At 46.8% G+C, this 24,318-nt stretch overlaps 1 protein-coding gene across 1 annotated transcript in view; it reads left to right on the forward strand.

Moving 5' to 3' along the window:
• GRXCR1 (glutaredoxin and cysteine rich domain containing 1) overlaps window positions 1-24,318 on the forward strand; it is a 182,018-nt gene that overhangs the window by 7,757 nt on the left and 149,943 nt on the right. The window lies entirely within an intron of this gene.

Here is a 24,318-nt window from a genome sequence, read left to right on the forward strand (position 1 = left end):
AGGAGCAGGGCCTACTGGCACTGTCGAGACCAACCTTGAGCACCCGGTCCCGGAGTCCACGTAGGGGGCTCCTACACTGCCGACACCACGGATAACAGCAAATTGAGCCGGAATGATGTACGGCGGGGGCGTGGAACAGTGCAGCGGACACAACCATGTAACGGTGAGCGTTGTCGAAACACGGTTTGGAGCAGGAGGTACCCGTGCCATTGGACACTTCCGAGAACCAGCTGGCGATGCTGGAACTCGGTTTACCCCCTCAGGGGAGGCACCTGTGTCCGCACTTCAATGCCAGGAAACAGCCAGCGTGGCTGGATCCCGACTCTTGTGCTTCTACCTATAGGTGTTTGGCATCTGTCGTCCTTTTTTTCCACTTTGGTCTAACGAGGTACAGCTGGCGGTACTGTTGCCCAGAAACACAGCATGCTGTGAAAGTGGCAGTCACGGAAATCGGCACTAGCTGGCGGTACTAGAGCCCAGAAACACGGCATGCTGTGAAAGTAGCAGTCACGGAAATGGGCACTAGCTGGCGGTACTAGAGCCCAGAAACACGGCATGCTGTGAAATCGGCAGTCATGGAAATGGGCACTAGCTGGTGGTACTAGAGCCCAGAAACACGGCATGCTGTGAAAGTTGCAGTCACAGAAATGGGCACTAGCTGGTGGTACTAGTGCCCAGAAACACAGCATGCTGTGAAATCAGCAGTCACGGAAATGGGCACTTGCTGGCGGTACTAGAGCCCAGAAACACAGCATGCTGTGAAAGTGGCAGTCACAGAAATGGGCACTAGCTGGCGGTACTAGAGCCCAGAAACACGTCATGCTGTGAAATCAGCAGTCATGGAAATGGGCACTTGCTGGCGGTACTAGAGCCAAGAAGCACGGCATGTTGTGAAAGTGGCAGTCAGAGAAATGGGCACTAGCTGGCGGTACTAGAGCCCAGAAACACGGCATGTTGTGAAATCAGCAGTCACGGAAATGGGCACTAGCTGGCTGTACTAGAGCCCATGGAAAACAGTTTGAGTGAAAGAGTCAGTCAAAGAACCAGGTGCTAGGTGTTGGTAGTAGAGGCCAGAGCACGGGCATAACAGATGACGCTGTGTGCAACATAGGCACATGACAGCATGCATACTGCTACCAACCATGCATGTAACTGATCTACTCTGTCCCAGGGCAGCAAAAGTCACCAGAAATCCAGGCCTGGTTCATTTTTATGAATGTAAGCCGGTACACATTTGCAGCGGATAGTCTGGTACGTTGGTCTGTTAGTACATTGCCAGCTGCATTAAAGAGGCGTTCAGAAATCACACTGGCACCAGGACAAGCCAGGACCTCGAAGGAATACTGGCTAAGCTCGGGCCATGTATCAACTTGGAGACCCAAAACTTGAAGGGGGCAGATCCATCCTGAAGCACACTGACAGGGGTGGAGAGGTATTGAGCCACCATGTCACAGTAACGTTGCCTCCTAGTGCGTTGCATTTCTGTGCTGATGGTGCCCGAACTGTTTGCGGGTTCAGAAACCATTGGAACAGGTTGGGTATGCTGAACCTGTCAGTAGCAGATGTACTGCTTCTGCTACCGGCTTCTGAACGGATTCCGCTGGGCCCAGGATGCACTGAGGTGCCTGCTAGTGCACGCGCATCACTGCTATGCGGTGGAAAAGAGTACATGAGTGAATTAACCTGTGCGTCTTGGTACTCCTGCACTTTACGTTCCCGGTTCAACGATGTAATTAGGCTTTGAAGGCTGTCCCGGTAACGTGGATCTAAGAGGGTGGCCGCCCAGTAGTCATTTGTGTGGAGAATACGAGCCACGCGTGGGTCGTTTTTCAGACACTGCAGCATGAAGTCACTCATGTGCTGAAGGCTGCCAACTGGCCATACATCGCTGTCACCAGCTGGAGGAATGTGCTCTGGCTGCTCTGCATCACCCCATCCATGCTCTATCTGGTGACTACTAGTAGAGCACTGTGTACTTTCCTCCTGTCACGGGGCAGTTGGGACAAAGCATGAGACGTGGAACCTGGGCCCCTGAACTGCCCCTCAGGCTAAGGGGGTGCCCTGACTCTCCTTAACTTGGGGGTACACTTGAAGGTAGTGAGGCCCAAGTCCCCGACCTGTCCCTATCTCCTGTTTAGCCCTGAGCTAAACCACCAACCCCCTCCCCAGGAGGTGAGACAGGGAATAAAGTGAACTGCACCCAATAACTCACAAAGGAAAATAAGATAGACACCAGCAACTAAAACCCAAAACTTAGCTTTGCTCTGCTGCAAATGCTCCAAGCAACAGAGTAAGGATCCGATCAGCATCCAGCAGCAACTCCACTGCTCCAGATAAGCTGAACCCCCTCTCCACCGGGTAGGTCTAGTCTTCACCACGGTTGGATAACAAATGAACAATATTACCAACAGTGATTTACTGCACATGACGACCTTTTATAGGAAGGAGGAGGGAGTAGTCATCACCTGTTGGTTAATTCAAACGTGTAGTAACCCCAGCGGCCACCGGGGGAAAAACCAGCACCAAAACAACTACAGTTGTAGTAAACTCCAGCGGCCACCGGGGGAAAAAGGAAAAAGGTTTCTATAAGAATCCACATTATGCCACGGCTCCAAAAATGGACCGTGACAGTACCCCTCCTTCAAAGAGGGGCCTCTGGACCCTCAACATTGCACCTCACCCGAAAAACACCTACGGTGCGGACGCCTAGGTCCACCAGAGTTCACCTCAGCGACCACCTGACTCACAGGTTTATGGAAAACGTGGGCAGATGGAAATGACAATGTATGTTCCGGAGGCACCACAAATCTCCAGTTGGCATGCATGCAAAATAGAAGCATGTTCACACTGGCCATTAAACAGACTCAAAGAAAGTTTCAAGTTTCTGCATATAGTGCAGATAAGGATATGGCCTCCCATTCTATGAGCTGGACATAATGTTTATATAGCTTTTCATTTGCTGGGTGCATTCAGGATCCAATACTGCTCTCCCCTTATTCACAATGACGTCACTTTGACACTTTGTAAGGTTTTAAAACTAGAGGTTAGTACCATCCTGATTGGAGCACACTTGACGCTGATGGGATGGCGTTTATGCTTTTTTATCAGAAACTGTGTTTACTAAGTACCCTACGTTGTTTATAGGCACTATTGCTTTTACTTATTTACTTTCAGCAGGGTATATGTTCATTTGGCTTCTGTCTTGGGTTGTGAACTGACAGAAGTTGCAGGGGGATTGCTCCTAATTAGCAGTTCTCCCTGAAGTTAGCTACCTGACCTTTATTCCTGAAGTCAAAGCTCAGCTCAGGTTTTACATTATGGGGTTAAGTAAACCTAAACTAGACAGTGTAAGTGGACCTGCACATGGTACTGTAGCTCAGTCCTGATTACATTGCACTAAGCTACAAGAAATGGTGGAATCACCACAGTGCAGGGCGCAGAGACCCCAGCAGTGAAGCATACTTTACACCTTTGGTAGCCAATAAAACAATAGGGCAGAGCTCCCTCCTGTCAGACCAAATGTTTGCTCCAAGTTTATTTGTGACAGGAGCAACTGTTGAAATAGTGTGGCTGGCATGACAAGAGAAGACAACAAGCAGTCAACTACTGATCACAATTCCTATCACAGGCATTGCTTTCATAGAGTGCAAGTGTGGCTCAAGCTAAGATGATTTCAATTAGATTATGCGCCTCTTGCTTGCTGCAAGCTTGCACTCTGAGCAGGTGCCTATCATTCATCCCTAACCCTTAAATGATACCTCAGAGTGCCACCTGAGGTGAGTTGATTACTCCTCATGATAGAAGTGATAATGATAACACCTCCCTGAGCCCAGTTTATTTTTTAAACTCTGAAACTATGAATGAATTTCATGTTTGAGAGGTTGAAGCTGATGAAAGGTTCCTGTAAAGATCAATGCCCGATTATTCCATATGTAATCAGCATGTTCTCTTCATATGCCAAGGTGTATGCAGGGCACGTTCAGTACCAGCCTTGTCAGATGGTAGGTCTCATTAGACTTTAGCATACTTACCCACAGTCCCAATTTTGTCACCACTGTGCAGCAAAATGAGGCCGCAGAAGGGGTAAATATTAGACTTTAATGAAATTGAATCAAATTTGCCTCAAATTTTTGATATACCAGAATTGAGACAGGACGGGGGTGTGGCATTTTGTACGCCAAAAATCTTTGGTGCATGGAGGAGCATGCCACTCAGAAGTATTTCCAAATTCATTAAGTGGCGTGTGCCTCTTTATGAATTTGATGCTTTCTACTACCGCAATACTGGCATTGTGTGAGTGTGACCTACGTCAGTCTTGATTAATTGACTCACACTGCTTTTTTTTCATATAATGCCTCTAGTCCACTTATTTCCATAAAACAACCATTGAATTAAACACCACCACAGTATAGTATAGTTTAGTGTATTATAGTATAGTAGAGTTTTGTGCAATAACATAACTTGAAGCTCAAGGACCCCAATATAAAATCTCCAACAGGGTCCTCAGAATCTTTTTTAGTATTAGTATTGGTATCCTCATATGACCCAAAGAATTTTTTAAACCCCCTTATGTTGCAGGTCTAAGTTCATATCTGTATTAGGTAATTTAATTTTTCTGTTCTGTTCTAGGAAAAGAAAAATTCAATCTATACAGTGAACACTCGAAGACCCCTGTTTACTATAATGGGGTCAAGAAGTTTACATTATGGTGACTGTCATAGTAGCAGGACAAAATACCGCAGCATGTTATATTTTTTTTATAGACCTGATAATAATAATCTTTATATAGCGCTAACATATTCCGCAGCGCTTTTACAGTTTGCACATATTATCATCACTGTCCCCGATGGGGCTCACGATCTAAATTCTCTACCACTATGTCTTTGGAATGTGGGAGGAAACCAGAGTACCCGGAGGAAACCCACGTATACACAGGGAGAACATACAAACTCCTTGCAGATGTTGTCCTTGGTGGGATTTGAACCCAGGACTCCAGCGCTGCAAGGCTGCAGTGCTAACCACTGAGCCACCATGCTGACCTGATGGGATTTCCATACCGTCTATACCCTATTTTCTTATCCTTTCCCATCCTTACTATTGCTCTGTCCTTGACTGCTATCTATTTATATAATTGCCTTGTAATGTTTTAATTTCCTGTTCTGTCCAGATGTCACTGTATCCCAGAATTCCAAGTGGAGTAAGTTCAAGTTCCAAGTGATTGGTGTCTACATATGTAAACTGCTGCTGGTACCAACCTATTGCGCGGTACCACCAGCGGAACACTGTTGCACCACACACACATTCTATACATCGTACACACCACACACACTCTATTTGCCATATGCACAACACACACACTCAGACTCACACACTCAGACTCACACACTCAGACTCACACACTCAGACTCACACACTCACGCAGCCTCTTGCGCGGTACCATCAGCGAAACACCGCTGCACTGTGCCTGCCGAATTCTGCACAGGCGCAGTGAATCATTTGGCTGATCCCAGCGGCAGATGTGCGACATGTCTACAAGCAGAGGAAGCCGGTCACATTAAAGGAGTTTTCCCACAAAGGAAAGTTGTGAACCGTGTACGGAGCATACCAGCTTTTCCAATCTCTGTTCTGAATCCACTCCTGTGTCTCCATTCAATGTCAGCAAGCAGTTAATCCTGAATGCTATCTCTGTGTTTTCAACTCTGCACGCTTATATATGGTATATAGTTTTTTTCAACTTACTCTGCTTGTCCCCTTATGTTGTGAGGTCAAGAAACTTTTCAAAGTGCTTTATGATCCATGTAGTGCTGGACATGTGTTTATTTGACCACAACATTTTATTGGGTCCTGGTGTCTCAATTTAGTGTGATTGATTAACGAGAAGAGAGAGAGCCAAAAAAAAAAAAAAGTTCAAAGTCTTATCCTCCTATATATTCAGACATAGCTTGGGGATAGCATTTATGCAGGGGGCATTTATGCACACTTTATCCAAGTACAGTTTATCAAAGTACTGGCAGTTATAACATGGCAGTTAGACAGGTAAGACATTTATATACATCTACTCCCTGTACATTTGGAGTACAACAAATATATACCATATGCATTTGTGTAATTTATATCCTGGCTGCTGCATTCACACACATCCACCGCCCTGGCATTAACTCTCTACACTCCATCCACATTGGCCCCTCGCTTCTTTCCTCTCCTATGTATAGCACTCATGCTCTTTTCACGTTGTTAAACTGCACAGATCCAGTCAGTCCCACCATTCAACATCAGAGACGCTCTCACAAATCACTTAACCATCTGCTCACTCTTTCTATCCTCCTTCTCCTAGTCGCAGGAGACATTGCTCCCAACCCTGGTCCCCCATTTTATAGAAAGTCAAACCTCCCGACTGCTACACTCAGAAACCCCTCTAATCTTATTAATATTCCCTGCATGCCATCTGTCTCTCTTAATTGTGCACTTTGGAATTCTTGCTCAGTGTGTAACAAACTCTCCTTCATTCATGACTTTTTCCTTTCTAATTCTCTTAACCTCCTGGCTCTTACTGAAACCTGGATCCAGCAGTCAGACACTACCGCTGCTGCTGCTCTTTCATACGGGGGGCTTCACTTCTCTCATACCCCAAGATCAGACAATAGAGCTGGTGGAGGCGTTGGTCTGCTCCTATCACCAAAATGTACCTTTCAGGTTATCCCTCAAGTACCCTCACTTGTCTTCCCTTCTTTTGAGGTCCATGCCGTCAGACTCTACACCCCCTTCTCCATGCGAGTGGCGTTGGTGTATCGTCCTCCTGGCCCCTCCCATCAGTTCCTGGATCATTTTGCCACTTGGCTTCCACATTTTCTCTCCTGTGACATCCCTACCCTCATCATGGGAGATTTAAACATTCCCATTGCTCTTCCCCTCTCACCATCTGCTACTCACCTTTTATCTCTAACCTCCTCATTTGGCCTTTCGCAGCTTACTAATTCTCCAACGCATGAAGACGGAAACTCCCTCGACTTGATCTTCTCTCGGCTTTGTGCAGTGGATGATTTTGCAAACTCCCCTCTCCCGCTCTCTGACCACAATCTTCTTTCATTCTCTATCAAGAACTGCCAGGCTGCTCAGGTCACCCCCACTGTCCAGACTTATAGAAACATACAGGCCATTAACACCCAGAAACTTATGAAGAACTTGCAGTCTTCATTGGCCCCTATCTCCTCCCTCTCATGTCCTGATTCTGCATTGAAGCATTACAATGAAACACTTCAAAGTGCCCTGGATGAATTTGCACCCCCTATAAATAGAACACCACAACGCAGACGGTGACAACCCTGGCACACGGTGCAAACACGTTTCCTGCAGCGGTGCTCCAGGTGCGCCGAACGTCTGTGGAGAAAATCCAATCTACCCGAAGATTTCATCCATTTTAAGTTTATGCTTAGAACATACAACACTGCCCTTCACCTCCAAACAAACCTATTTCAACACCCTCATCACCTCACTGTCCAATAACCCGAAACATCTCTTTGACACTTTTCATTCTCTACTCAATCCAAGAGTACAGGCCCCAACCACGGAGCTCCGAGCTGACGATCTGGCCAATTACTTCAAAGAAAAAATTGACCAGATCCGACAGGAAATTATCTCCCAATCACCTCATACCATGCACTGTCCTCCCCCACTGCATCTAACTCACTCTCTGATTTTGAACCAGTCACAGAAGAAGAAGTAAGCAGGCTCCTTGCATCTTCTCACCCAACTACTTGCACCAGTGACCCATTTCTGTCACAGCTCCTCCAGTCCCTTTCCCCTGCTGTCACCCCTCACCTAACTAATATATTTAACCTCTCTCTCTCTTTTGGTATTTTTCCCTCCTCATTTAAGCATGCCATCATACATCCACTACTTAAAAAACCATCCCTCGACCAAAACTGTGCCGCTAACTATAGACCTGTCTCTAATCTTCCCTTCATCTCTAAACTCCTGGAACGCCTGGTCCACTCCCGTCTTATCCGCTATCTCTCAGAAAACTCTCGTCTCGACCCTCTCCAATCCGGTTTCCGCTCTTTACATTCCACTGAAACTGCCCTCACTAAAGTCTCTAATGATCTGCTAACAGCTAAATCAAATGGTCACTACTCCATGCTAATTCTCTTGGATCTCTCTGCAGCATTCGACACTGTGGATCATCAGCTCCTCCTCACTATGCTCCGTTCCATTGGCCTCAAGGATACCGTTCTCTCCTGGTTCTCCTCCTATCTCTCCGACCGCTCATTTACTGTATCTTTTGCCAGTTCCTCCTCCTCTCATCTTCCCCTTACTGTTGGGGTCCCCCAAGGATCGGTTCTAGGCCCCCTCCTCTTCTCCTTGTACACTGCCCCTATTGGTCAAACAATCAGTAGATTTGGTTTCCAGTACCATCTCTATGCTGATGACACCCAATTATACGCTTCTTCTCCTGACATCACGCCAGCCTTTCTAGAAAACATCGGCGATTGTCTAAACGCTGTGTCTAATATCATGTCCTCACTATATCTGAAACTGAACCTGTCAAAGACTGAACTCCTGGTGTTTCCTCCCTCTACTAATGTACCTATACCCGACATTGCCATTTCTGTGTGTGGTTCCACTATTACTCCCCAGCAACAGGCCCGCTGTCTTGGGGTCATACTTGATTCCGAGCTTTCCTTTGCCCCCCACATTCGATCACTGGCTCGCTCTTGTCATCTGCACCTCAAAAACATTTCTAGAATTCAACCTTTTCTTACCTTTGACTCTGCAAAAACTCTTACTGTTTCTCTTATTCATTCTCGTCTCGACTATTGTAACTCTCTTCTAATCAGTCTCCCTCTTACCAAACTCTCCCCTCTCCAATCTGTCTTGTATGCTGCAGCCAGGATCATATTCCTCACCAATAGTTACACCGATGCCTCCACCTTGTGCCAGTCATTACACTGGCTACCCATCCACTCCAGAATTCAGTATAAATTTATTACCCTCACTCACAAAGCCCTCCATGGCTCAGCACCACCCTACATCTCCTGCCTTGTTTCAGTATACCACCCTACCCGCGCCCTCCGTTCTGCTGATGACCTGAGGTTAGCATCCTCAATAGTCAGAACCTCCCACTCCCGTCTCCAAGACTTTATACGTGCCGCGCCAATTCTTTGGAATGCACTTCCCAGGTCAATACGATTAGTCCCCAATCCCCACAATTTTAAGCGTGTCCTGAAAACGCATTTATTCAGACTGGCCTACCACCTCAACACATTAACCTAATCTATCCCTGTGTGGCAGAGCCAAAAGTTTTACCATAACCAGGTTCCCCGCATCATTCTCCCACATGCTTTATGCATCCATTAGCCCTCTGTGTCCGTACTGTCACACACCTAACATTATGGCTGGTCCATACAATCAGGGCAACTGTTACCACCCACCTTTCGTGTCTACCTCTTTCCTCATAGACTGTAAGCTTGCGAGCAGGGCCCTCTTTCCTCTTGGTATTTGTTATAATCTACTGTATGTGATTATTGTTATGCTGTAATGTCTATTGTCTGTACAAATCCCCTCTGAAATGTAAAGTGCTGCGGAATATGTCGGCGCTATAAAAATAAAATTTATTATTATTATTATATTACCACATCTCCTGGGCAGGGGAGGAAGCAAAAAAAAAAAAAAACAATACTGACATTACAGCAGGAGATCGCAGAGGATTAATTTTAATTTTGTGAGATAAAATATTTCACTGACTGTTTTTAAACAATATTTTACCTCACAAAATGTATCCTCTGTGATCTCCTGCTGTAATGTCAGTATTGTCTTTTGCTTCCTCCCCTGCCAAGGAGCAGTGGTATGCTCTGTACACGGCCAGACACAGACAATTTTTAAAATGAACTTTAGTTCATGGGAAACCCCTTTAAAAAGCAATTATCAATGCCAACATTAAAAAAATACCAAGAATATACCATAAAAAAAAAGGCTATCCAAGTTACCGCAGAAACATGACAAGGGAGATAGCACATGGGGTAGACAGGTCAAAGAAGAGGGCACAGATGGGAGAAGTCAGTGCATGGGGAAAGTGAGAGTGGATAGGTGGGTGAGCACATGGGGGGGAGAGATTCTCAACGCTGCAAAGCCTGCCCCCATCATGACATTACCGCCCTCCCGATGCGATAGCATCGGTTCTCCATCTAGTATTCACTATTTGCTATGTGTCATTCAAAATTATTTTGAAGTATTTTGAAGTAAATGTTAATTATATGACTAGTGTTTTAAAGGATCAACATATTTAGTGATTTTCAGAAAGCATAGATTAATAGAAAACATGCACTAAAACCTCATGATTACCAGAGCGGACCTCTGTAGATATGGTGCCCAGGGAAGTTCCAAGTAGAAGGTTTCATTAATTTTTCAGAAGCAGGAACACAATCTGCTTAAAAGCCAAGGTTCAGCAGATGGAGTCCTCAGATATACACACATGCAACGTTATACATGCAATCCATATAGGAACAGACATACAGAGAAGAAAAAGGTATTTCATCATGTAAACGAGCATTCTGCTCGTTCATCGGGTAATCGGGAGCCTGCTGACACTGCAAAGTTATTGTAATAAGAGATTTCCGAATCCTTACATTCTTGTTTTCTTTACATTTTACACAGCATCCCAATTTTTTGGGAATTAGGGATCTAGACAAAATATATAATACATATCTCAACAAATCTGTACAATAATTCTGTTATTAAAGAAGTACATCCATTAACTTTTTTCCCTAAACCAGTATGAAGTGATTGTCAGTGTATTAATATGCTCACCTGCCACAGGCTTCCCCAGTATCCAGTACTGATCTGCTCCTCTTCTGCGTGATGTCACCGCTCCGCAGACTCTCTGGGTCACACAGAGCACAGTGGCTTCTACAATGTAAGACTACGGAGTGTCAGTACAAGGCTCTGAATAAGGCTCCATAGGCTTACATTGTAAGGCCTCCTTCACACATTAACATAAAACATGTGAAAAAACGGTACTGGTGTCCGAGTATTCTGAATAGTGGTGATGTAACTCAGAAGAGGAGCAGAACAGCGCTGGATCCTGGAGTATATGGCAATAGGTGAGTACATTAAACACACTGAGCCTTTAGTACATACACATATAGACTGGTTTAGGGAGAAAAAGGTTCTTGAGCATTCTTCTTTAATAACAGAATTATTATTGTACTGATTTGTTGTAATTTTATGTACTGTACATATAGAACATAGACATATACAGTGGGGAAAATAAGTATATGATACACTGCTGATTTTGCAAGTTTTTCCATCTACAAAGAATGGAGAGCTCTGTAATTTCTAAGTAGGTACACTTCACCAGTGAGAGACAGAATCTAAAAAATACCTACAAAATCTAATTCTATGATTTTTACATAATTAATTTGCATTTTATTGCTTGAAATAAATATTTGAAATAGAAAATAAGAACTATCAGAACTTAATATTTGGTACAGAAACCTTTGTTTGCAATTACAGAGGTCAGAGATTTCCTGTAGTTCTTCACCAAGTTTGCACAAACTGCAGCAAGGATTTTGGCCCACTGCTCTATACAGATCTTCTCCAGATCTTTCAGATAGTGGAGCTGTCGCTGGGCAGCTTTGAATTTCAGCTCCCTCCAAAGATTTTCTATTGAGTTGAAATCTTTCTTGCTGAGCCACTCCTTAGTTGACCTTGCTGAGTGTCATTGTCATGTTGGAAGACCCAGCCATGACCCATCCTCAATGCTCTTACTGAGGGAAGGAGGTTGTTGGCCAAAATCTCACGATTCGTGGCCCCATCCATCCACCCATCAATACAGTACAGTCAACTAAGTATGATGTTTTCCCTACCATGCTTCACGGATGGGATAGTGTTCTTTCGGTTGTACTCATAATCCTTATTATGCCACACACTGCGAGTGGAGTTGATAACAAAAAGTTCTATTTTGGTCTTATCTGACCACATGACCTTCTCCCATGCCTCCTCTGGATCATCCAGATGGACATTGGCAAATTTCAAAGGGGCCTAGACATGTGCCGGTGTGAGCAGGGAGACCTTGTGTGCCCTGTAAGATTTTAATCTATGATGGTGTAGTGTGTTACTAACAGTAATGTTTGAGACTATGGTCCCAGCTCTCTTCAAGTCACTCTTCAAGTCATTGGCCAGGTCATCCCATGTAGTTCTAATCTGATTCCTGACCTTCTTCAGAATCATCCTTTCCCCATGAGGCAAGATCTTGCATAGAGCCCCAGACCGAGGAAGTTTGACAGTCATCTCGTGTTTCTTTCATTTTCTAATAACAGCACCAACAGTTGTTGCCTTCTCACTAACCTGCTTGACTATTGTCCTTTATCCCATCCCAGCCTTGTGCAGGTCTACAATTTTTTCCCTGGTGTCTTTAGACAACTCTTTTATTCTTGGTCATCGTGCAGAGGTTGGAGTGTGATTGATTGATTGAATGTGTGGACAGATGTCTTTTATACAGGTAAAGAGTTCAAACAGGTGCAATTAATACAGGTAATGAGTGCTGAGAAGGAGAGCTTCTTAAAGAAAACTAACAGGTCTGTAAGAGCCAGAATTCTTGCTGGTTGGTAGGTGATCAAATACTTATTTCATGCAATAAAATGAAAATTAATTATGTAAAAATCATAATATGTGATTTTCTGGTTTTATTTTTAGATTCTGTCTCACAGTTGAGGTGTCAGTATGATAAAAATTTGTAGGTGAGTTAACTTGCAAAATCAGCAGTTTGCACAGGTTTAGTGGGGGGGAGAGGTTAATGGGAGTGCTTCTTTTAGAGGTAGGTGAAATAAATCAAAGTCCCATAAATATACGTTGACTCCAGTGATATATAGATAAATTGGGAGATAATGTGTGCAAACTGTAAAGCACTGCGGAATATGTTAGCGCTATATAAAAATAAATACATGTTGCTTTATTGAAATACATATAAAAGACATAGACATGATAAAAAGAGATGGGTATATCAGTGGCTATCACAAATACATATGTGCTAATCAGATGTAAAAAGTATACACCAGAGATAAAGTATCAAAAAATCATAACAAAATACATCCAGTATGGAGCATAAGGGATACGCCGGACATAAACAATCATGAGCAAGATAGACTATGGTCTACTGCAATGATGGTAATACCTGACAGAGATACTGTAAAGGCATCTAAAATTGCAAGATAATATGGATGGTGTAATCAAGGAGTGGCTTGCCTATCTGCAGCGTCATCCTGCAGCGTGGTGCGTTGCCTTGGCAGCGCGTCCTCCCAGACCCTACCCAGCCGTCTCCACATCGTGACGTGTGCGATGGGAGACGGCTGGGTAGGGTCCTATTTATTCCATGATTGTGTATGCTATTGGAACACTTGTCTAGTGTCACTGTTATTTGAGCAAAGTAATATACATTATCAGTACCTCATTACTACATGCTTTTTGTGCTACTGCTAATGTAGCAGTGTTATGCACTTACTTTGGTGACACTTCACATAGTCTGCCGAGAGCCTCCCTCTTATTGTAGGATGAGTGTTTTGATTACACCATCCATATTATCTTGAAATTTTGGATGCCTTTACAGTATCTCTGTCAGGTATTACCATCATTGCAGTAGACCATAGTCTATCTGCTCATGATTGTTTATGTCCGGCGCATCCCTTAGGCTACTTTCACACATCAGGTTTTCGGCGTCAGGCGCGATCCGGCGTCGTGCCGGAATGCCGGATCCGGCAAATGTTTTGTAAAACCTGATGTGCCGGATCCGGTTTTCTGCCGGATCCGTCTTGTTCTTGACAGACAAAACCGGATCCGTCTCATCCGGTTCATCCGTTTTTCTATCCGTTTTTCGACGGATTACGCCGGATCCGGTTTTTAAAATTGACCCTCAAGGCAGAGTACACTGGCAGGATGACAGAGTGTGAAAGATTTGTGCCCTAACCAAACTTGTGTACCTTCTGGACCAACAGTATATACCTTTGTCAACCAAAGTTGGCTATCTTGTCATGGTCTCTATTTTTAGCTTTAGGCCACAGGTGTGTACCTGGTTGTGTTTTATGCAAAGTATTTCACCTTTTAACAAAAGTTGTGTACATTGTTAGGAAATCACCAACAATAAACACAACTTTTTAGGTGAAATACTTTGCTTCAAACACAACCAGGAACACAACTGTGGCAAAAAGCTAAAATTTACCCACAGTTATATACCTGGTTTTGAATACCTTTTTACCTTTGAAATACCCTGTATTTAACCTTTTTTTTAAACATAGTTCGCCGCAGAAAGAAAAGACAGACAACCATTGTGAAACGATAATTTAACTTTTATTTAAAATTTTTTTTTTTTGTAAAATGTTTTTAAAGTGCAAAAAACTTCTTTAATAAAGGTTTTAAACCCAATGGGCATTTTTATTAAAAAAAAAAAAATTACAAATCTGTGTAGTGTGGGGTGGAAATACTGCTGGAGGGGCTGCGGGACACTTCGACACTGGGTGTGTGGAGAGAGGACTGGGATCGTGGTGGGGAAGGAACAGTTAGAGGTGAAGGTGTGGAAAAAGCTACAGAATGGGTGGACATGTTGGAGGCAGAAGAGGTGGTGGGCGGTGGAGTGGAGGGTTGGGCAGGGACTGTAGGAGCAGATGATGTTGATGGAAAGTTGTATGGGGAAGGAGTTTGGTAAGGGGAAGGAGTTTGGTACGGGGCAGGTTGCTGGAAGTGGGGAGATGTCTGGTACTGGGGAGGTTGCTGGTACTGGTGAGGTTGCTGGTATGTAATAGGAGGGGGAGGATGGAAAGTGGCTGGAGGGGGTGCAGATGTAATAGGAGGGGGAGGATGGAAAGTGGCTGGAGGGGGTGCAGATGTAATAGGAGGGGGAGGATGGAAAGTGGCTGGAGGGGGTGCAGATGTAATAGGAGGGGGAGGATGGAAAGTGGCTGGAGGGGGTGCAGGTGGAGGAACTACAGTGGTGGGAGGTGGAGGTTGGGAGGTAACCTGCTGTAGAGCACCGTGGCACGAATGCATTACATGCATCTGCTGGGTAGGAGATAGTGTTGCCATGCGCTCCACAACAGACCTGAAAAAGGTGTGGTTTGGCGAAGATCTTGCTTCTGAATGCATGGTTTGCAGAAGTGTCTTCACCTCCAGAATGCTGGAGTTGATCTGCTGAAAGCCTGCGGAGATTTGCTCTGACAAGACTTTTAGACAGTTCTGGAAAGATGCATTCAGATGCAAGAACTCTTGCGCATAACTCTTTTCCTGACCCCTCTGCCGCTGCCGCCCAGTACCCACAGGTGTACTAGAGGTGGCAGGGGCAGAAGGGTGGGGTAAAGGGAAAGCGATCTCCTCACCAGCAGCTTCATGTAATGTAGGCAGCCACGATGCTCCTGTGCTGGTGGATGGGACAGATGGGTCGAATGTGTGGGAAGGCTGGGAAGGTGCAGATGTACCGGGGCGGTCGAAGTGTCCCTCGGTGCCGGTCTCCTCAGGGATCGCCTCAGAAGGGTCCAATCGTGCAGGCTCCCGAGTGCTGCTCACCGTGCTGTGGAATAAAGAGAAAAAAAAACAATTAAAATACTGACATGGTATGGCCCTGGCTGAAAAAAAAAAGTTACATCTAACATTTTTTTTCACATGTGGTGTGTAATATTTACCTTCTGGTGAGCATTGTTTCCCGGAGGAACGACAGGGCTTGTGCGTACTTGTACTTGCTCCTGCGTCCTCCAGATCCACTCGGGGCCCGCATCTCTTTATTGAACTCCTTCTTGAAACGATCCCTCACAGACCGCCACCAATTCACAATTCTGTTCCCTGATGTAGGGAAGGTGACCTGACGGACGGACGGACTAGTCAGAGTGAAGAAAGATAGGTTTGCACAGTGTAGGTAGGAGACAGTGATTACAGTGGGGAAACAACTAGAAAAGTGTAGTGGACGTGCAGTACCTTGGGTGGACATTAGATGGCAGGGAGGAGTGTGAGCAAAGGACTTGACAGCAGCTTAGGGCTTTAGAAACCGTTGGTCATGGGGGGCGTGGTGACAGTTAGAGTGACAGTTTCAAGGAACCGGGAGAGTTATAAATACTGAGGGAGGGTTCCAGAAGGTTCCAGTCCCCAGGGGGAGCTCAGGTGACAGGAGGACTACGCCAGTCTGTGCGCTCTGAGGAGACTCCAGACCAGGGGGACTGAGGAGAGGAAACGTCAGGGGGGTGGTCCTGACAGGAAAGGACCGCAGTTGAGACGAGGTACTGGGTGTAAGACACCGTATGTGACACGACGACTGAGCAGTAGAAGCGCTGTTGGTTAATGGGCCTAAGGCGGCCACAGTGACGGAACTGTCAGGAGCGTCGACAGTAAAGGAGGGGACGGTGTGTGCAGACACGTCTCCAGTGTACGGTGTGAGAAGCGGCTCTGGAAACGGAGGGCCGCGAGGTGTGCCGTCAGTCGGACGGCAAGTGAAGAAATAAACTTGGACCTGTTGCACCCAGAATTTGCCTCCATCGTGTCTCTGTTGTCATCTCTGCGCGGTATAAAAGTAGGACCACCCCCCCCCAGCTCGGCACCCCACCACCGACCCTACATTTGGCGTAGTCGGCAGGATAGCCGCCGCTAATACGCTATCTTCTGCGGCAGGCCTGCAACTGAAGGACTGAGGAAAACTTGGACTGCTCTATTTCGGATTATAAACACCTGTGGACTAAAAATTACTGACCTGTGGATTACAAATTGGGACGCTGTGTCGGATCTGTGTTGCTTGCAGAGGATCCAAGGCAGTAGCTGATTCTGCCCAAGATGGCGGTATTACTTCAGTGCAGAGGAGAGGTCCGGGTGTTTGCAGTTGTTCAGAATGGACTGGGACCCCCTCCAACGTACCCCAAAAGGAAGCAATATATGCCCGGAGACCGACGTTTCCATATATTGGACCCTGGCAGATGGATGGAAAGGTCTGCCAACGCCCCACCCAGCAGGAGGAGTGGCACAGAAGAAAAACTTGGCTGCGGCTGTCTGACGCCATTCGAGTGCTGCCCAACGGACGGTATGAGATGCTGCGGGTGTCGGGGCATCGGCCGCCTAGAGTGGCAATGGCGGCGAGAGATGGAGCTGCATCAGAAGTCATCTTCAGATTTACGGGCAGGCAGCGGGATGCTGAGCCGGGGAGCGGAGCCTGAGGGGAGTCAGCGAGAACGGCTGCCACCAATACCAGCAGAGGACTTCTCAGCGGAGCCCCCGAGTCCGGAGGGAAGGCCCGCAGGACAGTGGAGCAAGGAACGGAGGCTGCGGGGGAAACTGCGTGATGATGAAACGGAGGCCGCAGCGCCGGGGAAGGTGAGAGTACCCCCGGCCCTACCAGTGCCTCCGCAAGCGGCCCCCACCATTCTGCTGCAGCACGCGGCCCCCTGCGCACCGGAAGGCCTAGTTACCACGGGCCCCGTGGTGTATGCAGAGCTGAGCGAGGTCCCCGCTCATGTCCCCAAACTACCCCGCCCGGAGTCACCAGTGCAGAGCTCACCCAAAGAAGATGCTGCTGCGCTTTCCCTGCTAATAGCAGCTGCATTGTTGAAATCGGCCGTTACTCCGACTCCGTTGGAAGTAGTGGATGCGGCCTGTCCTGAGGCCGCGGTTATGCCGCTGCTGGAGTCGGCTGCGACCGATTTAGCGGGCCCTGTGATTCCAGCCCCCGAGGACCCGGTTCTCCCCATTTGCCACCTGACCCCAGCGGCTGCTGGGCCGCAGAAATCTTCGGCCGTTTCTGTCTTGCGGTCTTTTTCAGCGGAGTCCCGCCCACCGGACTCCAGGGCCCGTGCTGTTCCCTCCGTGTGGGAAGCGGAGGTGATCAGGAAGAAAAAGGCCCGGGAGCAGGAAGTGTGGAACCTGCTCCACACTCAAGGAGAGGCCGTCATGGAAAAGAAGAGGACTTGAATGGACACCCTCAGTATCCCCGTGGAGCCCTCACCTCTGTCCATTGAGAGTGGTATAGACTGTCAGGAGTTCGATGCACCGTTGTGCAGATTATAAGGACAGTTGCATTTAGAAAAAAGTTTTGTTGTTGTTTAACTGATGCAACTATTTTCTCTCTCTTTCTTTCTTCTTTCTATGTTCTTTATATACGAAAATATGTTTACCTGACAGAACGGGGATACGGAAAAGTGGAGGAGTGTCCAGGTCCAAGGAAGGGGGGGAGGAAGAAAGAGGAAATGCAATGTTATGTTATATTTTGGTTTTAAAAGTAAGAGAAAATGAAAAAAAAAAATTATAAAAAAAATGGGTACTTGTGCTATTATAAAGTTGTATGATGTATAATATGCAAAGTAAAATGCAACAGGTCCGGGTAAGGGAAGGTCTGCGGGACCAAAGGAAAGTGTGAGATCCGGTAGGGATCTAAGAGTTGAGGTCTGGGAGACCGGGACGCCGACCATGACATGTAATTGAAAGAAGGAAAATGAATGGGAAGATGTGAGAAAGACAGCCGTCCTAGGTCAGGTCCCCGACACCACGGACACCCCTGAAGAAGGAAAGGCGGGCGCCGGCAATGATCTGGTAGGTGAGTGGCCTCGATCATGGCGTACCGGATAGTGAAAGGTAACAGTAGGGGAGAGTAGGGGAAAGATACACGCCGTAGAGAGAATACGGGTGTACCTTGCCCAATTTGAAAGACGTTGTCATGTGGCGTGCGCGCTGGTGAGTAGCAGTAGGCTGCTCAGAGCATAGTGCTCCCAGTATGGTTCGGCCCCCGCAGATAGTGGGTTTGGCTCAACTTCTGGTCCGACAACAGAATGTAGGTGTAGATTCAGAACGATGAAGGCAGGGATGACGATTGTCGAGGACGACAATGGACAAAGGAAGGGGGAGTGTAGGGAAGGTGACCTGACGGACGGACGGACTAGTCAGAGTGAAGAAAGATAGGTTTGCACAGTGTAGGTAGGAGACAGTGATTACAGTGGGGAAACAACTAGAAAAGTGTAGTGGACGTGCAGTACCTTGGGTGGACATTAGATGGCAGGGAGGAGTGTGAGCAAAGGACTTGACAGCAGCTTAGGGCTTTAGAAACCGTTGGTCATGGGGGGCGTGGTGACAGTTAGAGTGACAGTTTCAAGGAACCGGGAGAGTTATAAATACTGAGGGAGGGTTCCAGAAGGTTCCAGTCCCCAGGGGGAGCTCAGGTGACAGGAGGACTACGCCAGTCTGTGCGCTCTGAGGAGACTCCAGACCAGGGGGACTGAGGAGAGGAAACGTCAGGGGGGTGGTCCTGACAGGAAAGGACCGCAGTTGAGACGAGGTACTGGGTGTAAGACACCGTATGTGACACGACGACTGAGCAGTAGAAGCGCTGTTGGTTAATGGGCCTAAGGCGGCCACAGTGACGGAACTGTCAGGAGCGTCGACAGTAAAGGAGGGGACGGTGTGTGCAGACACGTCTCCAGTGTACGGTGTGAGAAGCGGCTCTGGAAACGGAGGGCCGCGAGGTGTGCCGTCAGTCGGACGGCAAGTGAAGAAATAAACTTGGACCTGTTGCACCCAGAATTTGCCTCCATCGTGTCTCTGTTGTCATCTCTGCGCGGTATAAAAGTAGGACCACCCCCCCCAGCTCGGCACCCCACCACCGACTCTACACTGAAACGAGAAAGGAGTGGTTAGTATACAACATCAGTGTTTCACAAACTCCAGTCCTCATGGTCCCCAGGGGTCATGTTTTCAGGATTTCCATAGTAAATAGAAATCCTGAACACATGATCCGTGGGGACCACGAGGACTGGAGTTCGGGAAACACTGGTTTACATCAAGCAACCGGTACTCTATATACTTACGCTCTTTAATCTGGGCCCGAACATCGAGGTCCTCCCAGCGGCCCACAAGGAGCGAACAGATTTCCTCCCAGAGTCGTCGGGTAACGATCAGGTCAGCGTGGCGGCGGTCAGCCTTATTCCAGAGCGGCTCCCTTTCTCTGACGAGATCGATGAGGCGGTCCACATCAATCCCTCCATCCTCACCATCAGAGTCGGGAGCACGCTGTGAAGGCTGTTAAAGAAAAAGACAAAAATAACATAATTAGCCTCCACAAAAGAAATGAAATAAAAAGTGCAAAAAAAACAAAGCAAAAATATTTATACTTACACGCTGGTGACCGCCGCGTTGCTGTCGCCGACGACCCTGGGAGGCACTGCGAGGACCTCTTGGCCGAGCACCAGATTGGGAAGACTAGAGAAAAAAACAAAAAATGTTATGTCTTTGGATGTAGGCATTTGTTTGCTGTGTGTGGTCTGCAGAACATTGTTTTCTATGTGTTGTGTGTAGTGTGATGTTGTGTTTCTGCGTTTGATGCAAAAAACTTACCAATTGTGAGCCCACTCCAGGTGTCTGTCCACCCCTTCCTTCTTCTTCTGGGAGCTCCTCTTCATCTTGTGATTCCTGTTTTGAAATAAAAGGCAATGAATAGACATATATTACAGAGATGATGGATTTTGGAAATAAAAACTTACCGTCAAACGCTGACGATGCGAGGGAGGGCTCGCAGAAGAAGATGTGCTGTCCTGTTGATGGCCAGACTCCATGGCTGTGGGTATTGCTGCTGCTGTTGCTGCTGCCAGTGATGCCATTTCTGCTGCTGCTGCTGCTGCATCTCTTTGGCGGCTGTTGAATAAAGAGAAACAAAGGGCCAATGAATATCTTGATATTCCATGGCCCTAGTTTGGAGGAATGGGGGATTTGATAATTACCGTCTCTCATCTGCTGCTGGACTCCCCTCCTCAGCATGTTCCATTTGCTGCTCCATTTGGGGTGGTGCTGATGGTGCTGCTGCTGCAGATGTCTGCTGCCTTCTCCTGGTTCTTGGCTTGGGTGGCATGTTGGGTGTGGCTGAGGGTCCCATTGTCTTGCTTTTATATATCTCCTGTGGGCAGAGCTACTGAGCATGCTCAGACCAAAAAACCGGATCCGGCACATTGCGGCGCTCATAGGCTTTCATTGTGTGAAAAAGCCGGACGCGCCGGATCCGGCGTGTCCGGCTTTTTCGCCGGAGACAAAAAACGTTACAGTAGCCGTTTTTTCCAGACGCCGGATCGCGACACATTGCCGGATCCGGCGAAAACCGGATGAAACGCATGGCCATCCGGCGCGATCCGGCGCAAATGCAAGTCAATGGCGGGGAAACCGGATCCGGCATTGCATTTCGCCGGATCCGGTTTCTGTCAAAAGCGCCGGATCGCGCCTGACGGCGAAAACCTGATGTGTGAAAGAGGCCTTATGCTCCATACTGGATGTATTTTGTTATGATTTTTTGATACTTTATCTCTGGTGTACACTTTTTACATCTGATTAGCACATATGTATTTGTGATATCCACTGATATACCCATCTCTTTTTATCATGTCTATGTCTTTTATATGTATTTCAATAAAGCAACATGTATTTTATGGCATAATGCTTCCTTGATCTGTTTGGTGTATACATTCGTTGGGAAGTGCCATGTTTGTTCATGCCCTAATTGTGGATATATATATAAAAATAAAGATTATTATTAGAGTTGAGCGAAACGGGTCGATCATATTCAAAAGTCGGCGACTTTTGCTGAAGTCGGGTTTCATGAAACAAAACCCGACCATAGCGTGAGGTCGGCCACCAGAGCGCCAAAGTCGCGTTTCAAAAGATGCTTCCAGCGCCCTTTTTCAGCCAATGATGGAGGACGCACACTGTGGGAAACGCGATGACATAGGCATCAGTCACCATCATCTTTGAGAAGGGCATGCAAGTGATTGGCTGGCTTTGTGTGGCGTCACAGGGGCTATAAAAGGGCGTGAACGCCGACCGCCATCTTACTTCTGCCGATATTAGCATTAGGGAGAGGTTGCAGCTGTTGATTCAGAATAAGGGAGAGTGTTAGGCAGGGAAGAAGAACCAAAAAACTGCTTCTGCTGTTAGCGATTTCCACTTACAACACAACACTTTGTGTGCAGTGACAGGGAAGGCTCTATTTTTGTGCATCAGTTCTGTTGGTTATTAGGCTGCCTTATAAGGCTCCCTGATAGCTGCATTGCTGTTTGCACACTGCTGTACAAACTGCTTTTTTAAAAGCAAAAATACTTTTCTTCCTCTTTTCTGCACAGTTACCCAGCGTTCATTTTTCCACCCTTTTGTGTGTGCAGCAATCCTGCTTATTAGGCTGCCTGCGTCCATACTTGGACTGAGAGCATCATTGTCAGCGTCCTCAAATCTCTAGTGAGATCCAAATTCTCACCAATCCTATAGACACCCTAGACCTTGTTATACACCATCCGATTTCAGCCTGTTACATTGAGGTGTAATCTCTCCTGGGCCTGAGACAATAGTTCTGCGTCCTCAATTCTGTAGTGAGATTCAAAATCTCACCAATCCTATAGACACCCTCCACCTTGTCATACACCATCCAATTTCAGCCTGTTACATAGAGGTATAATCTCTCCTGGGCCTGAGACAATAGTTTAGCGTCCTAAAATCTATAGTGAGATTCAAATTCTCACCAATCCTATAGACACCCTCCACCTTGTCATACACCATCCAATTTCAGCCTGTTACATTGAGGTGTAATCTCTACTGGGCCTGAGACAATAGTTCTGCGTCCTCAAATTTATAGTGAGATTCAAATTCTCACCAATAGTAGATACACCTTCTACCTTGTTTTATAGTACCATATAGCTGGTGTTATTTTGGGTACATTTTCACAAAAATGAGGAAGTATGGTGGAAGACGCCATGGAAGTGGGCGGGGGTTGCCAGCTGGTCCCGATGGTGGTGTTGCATCTGTTGGTAGTGGCAAAAGCACAATAGCACCTAAGGCAAGAGGTGTTGAGCCTGCGTCATCATCTGGCTCCACAAGGCCTCGAAGGCTCTCTTTTCTGGGAGTAGGTAAACCACTTTTAAAGCCGGAGCTTCAGGAACAAGTTTTGGCTTACATTGCTGACACAGCCTCCAGCTCTCTCGCCTCCTCTTCTGAAGTTTCAAAAAATAAAAGCACTGAGTCGTCAGTGGAGGCTCCTGGTCAGGAACGACACCTTTCCTTGTGTCCTTCACCCCTACCAAAAATGAAGGATGTGGCAGGCCACACTACCGATTACTCCATGGAGCTCTTTTCACATACCATGCCTGGGTTATCAAGTCAAATCGTGAATTCCCCAGTCCAAGATGAATCTGACATGGAGTGCACTGATGCACAGCCACTGCTAGATTTTTCTGCTGGTACATTCACTCAGAGCACTACATTGTCCTCGCAGTGTACTGAGGCAGAATCAGACCCTGATGAAACTCCGGTGCCCCTTCCCGCATACTATACCACCTTACAAGGTGACACAGAGGAAGGTGCACATGAAATTGAAGAGGAGGTGATGGATGACCCAGTTGTTGACCCAGATTGGCATCCATTGGGGGAAGAGGGTGCGCTGCCAATAGCTCAGAAGAGGAGGAGGAGGATCCGCAGCAGGCAGCGACATCGCAACAGCTGTTATCTGGCATGACCGTAGCAGTCCAAAAACGTGTTACAAAAACCAAAAGAGTTGCAGGACAGCTTGGCCAGACGGTCAAATTAGCACAACGTGCAAGGTCTCAAACTGTCTTCCATAGTAGGAAGAGTGCAGTGTGGCACTTTTTTGAACAAAATCCTAATGATCAGGCAAAAGTTATCTGTAAGAAGTGCGCAAAGACCTTTAGCTGAGGGAAAAATCTGAGAAATTTGAAAACCAGTTGCATGCTTAGACATTTAAACACCATGCACTTGCAAGCGTGGACGTGCACCTGCTCCGAATGAAGGTAGTCAGCAATGCTACATCGCTTCCCCCACTGTAAACCCACCGGTTAGCACACCACCAGCAGCAAATGTCAAGGTGTCGTCGCAAGGGCAAAGCAGTAATGGAATCACAATGTTATTGCTACGAAAGACTGAATCTAGGCCATCAGCAACACCACCAACACCATCACCAACTCTCTCTCAGTCTGCCATGTCCACCACTAGTTCCATCATATGCAGCTCTCAAGTCCAGCTCACCCTACCAGAGACTCAGAATAGGACAAGAAAGTACTCATCCTCTCTTCCGCGTACACTGGCTTTGAACGCCCACATTGCCAAACTAATCTCGTTAGAGATGATGTCCTACTGGTTGGTTGAAAGCAAAGCTTTCCGCGAGCTCATGGCCTATGCAGTACCACGCTATGACCTACCCAGTCGGCCCTTCTTTTCGCGAAAAGCCATCCCAGCCCTCCACGTCCATGTGAAAGACTGCATTGTCCATGCACTCAAGCAATCAGTGAGTGGAAAGGTGCACCTCACAACAGATGCATGGTCCAGTAG

This window comes from Dendrobates tinctorius, unplaced genomic scaffold, assembly GCF_039654945.1.
Source record: "Dendrobates tinctorius isolate UK_male_01 unplaced genomic scaffold, ASM3965494v1 ptg000079l, whole genome shotgun sequence".
Taxonomy (NCBI): domain Eukaryota; kingdom Metazoa; phylum Chordata; class Amphibia; order Anura; family Dendrobatidae; genus Dendrobates; species Dendrobates tinctorius.